Consider the following 8,606-nt stretch of genomic DNA (forward strand, 5'->3'; position numbering starts at 1 on the left):
CACGTTTGTGCATGCGTGGGTATGTGTGTTCCCGGGAGGGTTGTCTGTACTAGCACCACAGATCTCCCCAACTCCTTAGGCTGGGGTAGAAATTCCAGATTTATTAACAGCTTTCATGGGATTTGCAAACCAAAGTTGAGCATTACTTGCTGTGGCACCAAGGAACTGGATTCTAAACTTGATTCCTAAAAAATGACCACTGAAGATCTGTACCTCCTGGCATTCATGCCCTTGTGTAATCCCCTTTTCTTTAGTGTGGGCTGGATTTAGTGACTTGCTTATAGTGAACATAATGTGAATGTCACTTCTAGCGAGGTGATGGAATGACACTGATACTGGTCTTGGAAAACAGGATCAGGTGCTTGTTCCCCCACTGTTGAAGATTAAACACCCAAGAAAAGCTGAAGAAAGTGTAGAAAGTAAGTTTTATTTGAGAAAGAGGCAGAACAGAGATAGTAAGCTCCTCCAGAGAGGAGCCAGGATTCAGAGTGGATAACCCCGGGGAATGGGGGTGTCTTGCTTTTTCAGGGACGCCCACCTCCTTTCTTCTCTGCAGACATGCCCAAAGAAAGGAAAGAGGAGACCCAGGGAGTAATTGCTTGTGTTGGACCTTGTGATCCTTCCCCTCCCAGGGAGGTGTTAGCAACTGGTTGAGCCTGGGAAGTGCTATCTGGAGGTTAGCTGTTAGCAATTCATTTCCTTTTCTTTGATAATTAGCCCCAGTCTTTCCAACCAGATCATTCATTATCTATGCTGACTATCTGTCCTTTTCCCTGTCTCATCACTTCTGAGATTAGGTTACAGAAAGGCTGAATGTTCCATTTTGGGTTCTCTTTCTTTCCCTCCATCTTTTCCCTCTACTTTCTTTCTCTTTCCTCCTAGCTCGCTTTGAAGGGAGGCAGATATTATGTTGTGAGTTATCTTATGGAGAAGGCTTCAAGACAAGGAACTGATGAAATCTTCCAGCCAACATTCTGTGAGGAACTGATTTCTCTGGCCAGCAGCAGGTGAGGACTTGAGGCCTTCCAGGAGTCACATGAATGAGATTGAAAATTGATCTTCCCCAGGAGGGCCTGAGCTGACTGCAGCCCTGGATCACATCTTGCTCTGCAGCTTCTGAGAGACTTGAAACCAGAGAGGCACCCACCTAAGCCATGCTGGCTTCCTAATCCACAGAAATTGTGAGATAATAAATGCTTTTTATTTTAAGCTGCTACATTTTGGGGTATTTTGTTACACAGCAATAGATGACTGATGAAATGGCCCAGTAAATTCCCTGTGTTGCTGAAACTAGTTTGTGTTAGCTTCCTGTCACATGCAACAAAAAAAATTTTTAGTTGACAGGGAAAAATGTGCTAGTAACACCACACTGGGGGCAGATGCTCAAAGTGGTGGTGCAGACTTGAGTGAGTTGAAAAGGTAGGCTTGGGGAGTAATGATTTCCTTTATCCTGTCTTTGGAAACTGACCCAATTTGCATTTCCTCCAACTTTTTGTACCTTTCATGCCCCCAACAGATTAGATGATGACCACTCTCATTGGTGAGGGTCATCTTCTTTACTTGGTGCCTTGATTCAAATGCAAATCTCTCCTGGAGACACCATCACAGACACACTTAGAAATAATATTTTATCAGCTATCTGAGCATCCTTTAGCTCAGTGAAGTTGACACATAAGATTCACTATCACAAGTTCACCCCTTGTCAACTTGGCACTGATACCCATCTTTTAAAACATAGTTAAGGGCTGGGGTTATAGCTGTAGTTCAGTGATAGAGTTCTTGCCTGGCGTGTGAAAGGCCCTGGCCCAATCCCCAGTACTTAAAAAAAGAAATCCCCACACAAAGACAATAGCAAGATAATAATTTAGTCTAACATGACATAACAATCTTTCAAAATGCATCAACTCATTCACCAGAAGAGGAGGGCCCTTAGGTGATGTTTACTCTTCTCCTGATATCCTGTAGCCATAGTATAATGTAAAATTCATAATGTTTAAATTCTGACATAAAGTTAATTACATTACATGATAAGGGAATTAGGATATAAAACAATGATATTTTCTTTTTAAAAATATTTTTTAGTTGTCAATGGACTTTAATTTATTTATTTATATGCAGTGCTGAGATTCAAACCCAGTGCCTCACACATGCTAGGCAAGTGCTCTACCACTTGCTCTACAACCCCAGCCAGTGATATTTTCTTAATATATGTATATATACACAAAACCATATTCACTGTAAAATTAGAATGAAATATTCATGACAATTACTGTTCTTATTTCTGTAACTGATCATGTTGGTCATAGCCAGTATTTCTAACTACTATCTTTCATTAACCATTCTGTATTCCCTTTGCCTTCACTAAGTTTCTCATCTGGTTGTCATTCTTCAGTGGTGGGATAGTCCAAATCTTCATTCTCAATGGGTTTAGACCAATAGAGGTCCTGCCTGGAGTGGTTTGTTGTAGTTTTCCATTGACCTTAATTATAGGGCATGATGATACTAAATGACATCCTAAGGGATTTTTTATATTCCAGTCCTATCATCCTTGGAATAGTAGTCTGATATCTCCTTGATAGTCAGGATCAATTAACCTATCTAACATTTAGTTCTTTAGTTCATTAAAAAAACGCAATCTGCCTGCACGCATATACCAGTTACTTTATATACAATATAGGAAAGGGGCAATCGAAGTTATATAGAGAGTTAGGCTACCATATTTGAGATGTGGTGGAACGAAATTGCAGTTTTCTAATTGAGAATGTTCTCTTTGTCTGAAAGAACAGAATTCTGGAGAAAAAATAACAGGTCCCCTTTTAGTAGATGCCTCATCTTTGTTGCTAGAAAACATCAATTATATCTTCACCCTCCAGTTCCAACTGTGAAGGTGTGTCTTTTTCATTTATTAGCCAATTAGCATGTCAAAGTGGAATCTGATCTGCCTCATTGACAAACTGTCATTCACAGTTGACTTTCATTAGTTTACTAAGTGGGATATGCCCTTAATCTTTCTTTCTTTCTTTTGGTACCAGTGATTGAATCCAGGGGAACTTAACCACTGATTCACATCCCCAGTCCTTTTTTATTTTTTGAGACAGGATCTCGCTAATTTTCTTAGGACCTTGCTAAGTTGCTGAGGCTGGCTTTGAACTTGCAATCTTGTCTGCTTTAGCTTCCCAAGCTCCTGGGATTTCAGTCTTGTGCTACCACATTGGGTTTATGCCTATTACACAACAGAATCATCCTGCTCCACCACCTTCAAATTATCATGATCATTATTCTCAGTCTTAACTCCTTTCTTGAACTTCCTGTAGGCCAAGGCTAGTGCTGGAGTCTCCTTAGTTACTCCTTCACAAAACAGTAGAGTTCACATTGAAGGAGCACACATCATCACCAGTAGTGGCAAAAGGCAGTGACATTGGTAGACAGGGAAGAGCCTAGTGAGGTATCTTATAGAAGGGAAAAGTGATCAAAATCCTGAGAACTAAATTACATAGTGTCAGAGAGTTGATATATCTATGAGAAAGGCCAGTGAAGGTGTGTTACTGGCCCTGTCAGAAGAAAGCAAATTGCTTCTGGTGAGCCTGTGGATGAAACATGGAAAAAAATAAAGTCTGTTCAATGGTTGCATAGGCTCTAGGGGAATGTGGCTTGCTCAAGCAATAAAATCACATCCAGTATAGCAGCTTTAATTTGAGTCACCAGCAGGTCAAACTTATGATAAATCAATGCCATTGTTCAGATTCATGTCTTCTTTACAGGCCAAATAAGATAGTTGAAAGAGAATAGGTGGTCATCACCTACCACCTCTCTATCTTTAAGTCTTTGATGGTGATAACTTATGTCTGCAATTTCTCCAGGGATGCAGTATTGCTTTTGTTGTTGTTGTTATTTGATTTTGTTTTTGTTTTTGTTTTTTGTTTCAAGAGTTTTTTTTAAATTTATTTTTATTGTAAACAAATGGGATACATGTTGTTTCTGTTTGTACATGGAGTAACAGCATACAATTTGCATAATCATACATTTACATAGGGTAATGATGTTTGAATCATTCTGTTATTTTTTCCTTCCCCCCACCCCTCCCACCCCTCTTTTCCCACTATACAGTCCCTCCTTCCTCCATTCTTGCACCCCTCCCACCCCCCATTATGTGTCATCATCCGCTTATCAGTGAGATCATTCGTCCTTTGGTTTTTTGAGATTGGCTTATCTCACTTAGCATGATGTTCTCCAATTTCATCCATTTACCTGCAAATACCATAATTTTATTATTCTTTATAGCTGAGTAATATTCCATTATATATATATATATATATATATATATATATATATATACACACCACAGTTTCTTTATCCATTCATCAATTGAAGGACATCTAGGTTGGTTCCACAGTCTGGCTATTATGAATTGAGCACTATGTTCCATTCCAAGTTTTCTAAGGAATCTCCACACTGCTTTCCAGAGTGGCTGCACTAATTTGCAACCACACCAGCAATGTATGAGTGTACCTTTTTCCCCACATCCTCGCCAAAACTTATTGTTGCTTGTATTCTTGATAATCACCATTCTAATTGGGGTGAGATGGAATCTTAGTGTGGTTTTGATTTGCATTTCTCTTATTACTAAAGATGGTGAACATTTTTTCATATGTTTGTTGATTGCTTGTAGATCTTCTTCTATGAAGCGTCTGTTCATATCCTTAGCCCATTTGTTGATTGGGTTATTTGTATTCTTGGTGTAGAGTTTTTTGAGTTCTTTATATATTTTAGAAATTAGTGCTCTATCTGAAATATGATTGGCAAAGATTTTCTCCTGCTTTGTAGGCTCTCTCTTCGCATTGCTGATAGTTTCCTTTGCTGAGAGAAAGCTTTTTAGTTTGAATCTGTCCCAGTTATTGATTCTTGCTTTTATTTCTTGTGCTATGGGAGTCCTGTTAAGGAAGTCTGATCCTAAGCCAACAAGTTGAAGAGTTGGACCTACTTTTTCTTCTATAAGATGCAGGGTCTCTGGTCTGATTTAAAGGTCCTTGATCCATTGTGAGTTGATTTTTGAGCAGGGTGAGAGATAGGGGTTTAGTTTCATTCTGTTGCATATGAATTTCCAGTTTTCCCAGCACCATTTGTTGAAGAGGTTATCTTTTCTCCATTGCATATTTTTGGCCCCTTTGTCTAGTATGAGAAAATTGTATTTATTTGGGTTTGTGTCCATGTCCTCTGTTCTGTACCATTGATCTACCTGTCTATTTTGGTGCCAATACCATGCCGTTTTTGTTACTATTGCTTTGTAGTATAATTGAAGTTCTGGTATTGCGATACCCCCAGCTTCATTTTTCCTGCGAAGGATTGCTTTAGCTATTCTGGGTTTCTTATTCTTCCAGATGAATTTCATGATTCCTTGCTCTATTTCTGTGAGGTTCATCATTGGGATTTTAATTGGAAGTGCTTTGAATCTGTATAGCACTTTTGGTAGTATGGCCATTTTGACAATGTTAATTCTACCTATCCAAGAACATGGGAGATCTTTCCATCTCCTAAGGTCTTCCTCAATTTATTTCTTCATTGTTTTGTAGTTTTCATTGTAGAGATCTTTTACCTCTTTGGTTAGATTGATTCCCAAGTATTTTATTTTTTTTTTGAAGTATTGCAAATGGAGTTGTTTTCCTCATTTCCCTTTCAGCTGTTTCATCGCTTGCATATAAAAATGCTTTAGATTTATGCGTGTTGATTTTATAGCCTGCTATTTTGCTGAATTCATTGATGAGGTCTAGAAGTTTTCTGGAGGAGTTCTTTGGATCCTCTAAATATAGAATCATGTCATCAGCAAATAGTGACAGCTTAAGTTCCTCTTTTCCTATTTGTATCCCTTTAATTTCTTTAGTCTGCCTAATTGCTCTCGCTAGAGTTTCGAGGACAATGTTGAATAGAAAAGGTAAAAGAGGATATCCCTGTCTTGTTCCCATTTTCATAGGGAATTGTTTCAGTTTTTCTCCATTAAGAATGATGTTGGCCATGGGCTTAGCATAAATAGCCTTTACAATGTTCAGGTATGTTCCTACTAACCCTATTTTTTCTAGTGTTTTGAGCATGAAGGGGTGTTGTATTTTGTTGAACGCTTTTTCTGTGTCAATTGAAATAACCATGTGATTCTTACCCTTAAGTCTATTGACATGATGGATTACATTTATTGATTTATGGATGTTAAACCATCCTTGCATTACAGGGATGAACCCCACCTAATTGTGGTGCACAATTTTCTTAATATGTTTTTGGATATGGATTTTTGTTAAGGATCTTTGCATCTATATTCATCAAGGATATTGGTCTAAAATTTTCTTTCCTTGATGTGTCTTTGCCTGGTTTGGGTATGAGGGTGAGATTAGCTTCATAAAATGAGTTCAGTAGGGTACCCTCCTTTTCTATTTCCTGGAATACTTTGAGAAGAATTGGAATGGGTTTTTCTTTGAAGGTCTTGTAGAACTCAGCTGAGAATCTGTCTGGTCCTGGGCTTTTCTTGGATGGTAGATTTTTAATGGCTTCTTCTATTTCATTGCTTGATATTGATCTGTTTAAATTGTGTATGTCCTCCTGGTTCAGTTCGGGAGGAGCATATGTCTCTAGAAATTTGTCAATGTCTTCGGTAGTTTCTATTTTGTTGGAATACAGATTTTCAAAGTAGCTTCTCATTATGTTCTGTATCTCAGTGGTGTCTGTCGTGATATTTCCTTTTTCATCACGAATTTTAGTAATTTGAGTTTTCTCTCTCTTTCTCTTTGTTAGTGTGGCTAAAGGTTTGTCTATTTTGTTTACTTTCTCAAAGAACCAACTTTTTGTTTTGTCAACTTTTGGAATTGTTTCTTTTGTTTCAATTTCATTGATTTCAGCTCTGTTTTTAATTATTTCCTGTCTTCTACTACTTTTGCTGTTATTCTGTTCTTCTTTTTCTCGGGCTTTGAGCTGTAATGTTAGGTCATTTAGTTGTTGACTTTTCATTCTTTGCTTGAATGTGCTCCATGCAATGAATTTTCCTCTTAGTACTGCTTTCATAGTGTCCCAGAGATTTCGATATGTTGTATCGTCGTTCTCATTGACCTCTAAGAATTTCTTTATCTCCTCCCTAATGTTTTCTGTTATCCATGTTTCATTCAATAGCATATTATTTAGTATCCATATGTTGGAGTAATTTCTGTTTTTTATTTTGTCATTGATTTCTATTCTCAGTCCATTATGATCTGATAGAACACAAGGCAGTATCTTTATTTTTTTGCTTTTCCTGAGGGCTGCTTTGTGGCATACCATATGGTCTATTTTCGAGAAGGTTCCATGTGCTGCTGAGAAGAAAGTGAATCCGCTCGTTGATGGATGGAATATTCTATATATGTCTATTAAAGTCTAGGTTATTGATTGTGTTATTGAATTCTATGGTTTCTTTGGTTGGTTTTTGTTTGGAAGATCTATCTAGTGGTGACAGCAGTGCATTAAAGTCACCCAGAATTATTGTGGTCTATGTGATTCCTAAAATTGAGAAGGACTTTGATGTACAAGGATGCACCATTGTTTGGGGCATAAATATTTACTATCGTTATGTCTTCCTGATTTATGGTCCCCTTAAGCATTATGAAATGTCATTCTTTATCCCTTCTGACTAACTCTGGCTTGAAGTCCACTTTATCTGATATAAGGATGGAAACCCCCGCTTTTTTGCTGAGTCCATGTTCATGGTAGGTGTTTTCCCCATCCTTTCACCTTTAGTCTGTGGATGTCTTTTTCTATGAGATGAGTCTCTTGCAGGCAGCATATTGTTGGGTCTTTCTTTTTAATCCATTCTGCCAGTCTATGTCTTTTGATTGATAAGTTTAGGACATTAACTTTCAGGGTTATTATTGAGATATGATTTGTATTCCCAGTCATTTGGCTTATTTTTGGTTTTTAAGTTGGCTTGGTTTCTCCTTTGAGTGGTTTTTCTTTAAGGTAGTTCCTCCCTTTGCTGACCTCCATTGTTGTTTTTCATTTCCTCCTCATGGAATATTTTGTTGAGAACATTGTGTAGTGCAGGCTTTCTATTTGTAAATTCTTTTAACTTTTGTTTATCATGGAAGGATTTTATTTCATCTTCAAATCTGAAGGTAAATTCTGCTGGGTATAGGATTCTTGGTTGGCAACCATGTTCTTTCAGTGCTTGAAATACATTGTTCCAGGCCCATCTAGCTTTTAGAGTTTGGATTGAGAAGTCGGCTGCTATCTGTATTGGTCTCCCCCTAAATGTAATCTGATGCTTTTCTCTAGCGGCCTTCAAAATCCTATCTTTATTTTGAATGTGAGGCATTTTCATTATAATGTGCCTTGGTGTGGATCTGTTGTGATTCTGTGCATTTGGTGTTCTGTAGCCTCTTGTATTTGATTTTCCATTTCATTCTTCAGGTTTGGGAACTTTTCTGCTATTATTTCATTGAATAGGTAGTTCATTCGTTTGGTTTGTATTTCTGTGCCTTCCTCAATCCCGATAATTCTTAAATTTGGTCTTTTCATGATGTCCCATAGTTCTTGGAGATTCTGTTCATGATTTCTTACCATCTTCTCTGTTTGGGCAACTTTATTTTGAAGATTAA

The sequence above is a fragment of the Sciurus carolinensis genome, chromosome 1, assembly GCF_902686445.1.
Source record: "Sciurus carolinensis chromosome 1, mSciCar1.2, whole genome shotgun sequence".
Classification (NCBI taxonomy): Eukaryota; Metazoa; Chordata; class Mammalia; order Rodentia; family Sciuridae; genus Sciurus; species Sciurus carolinensis.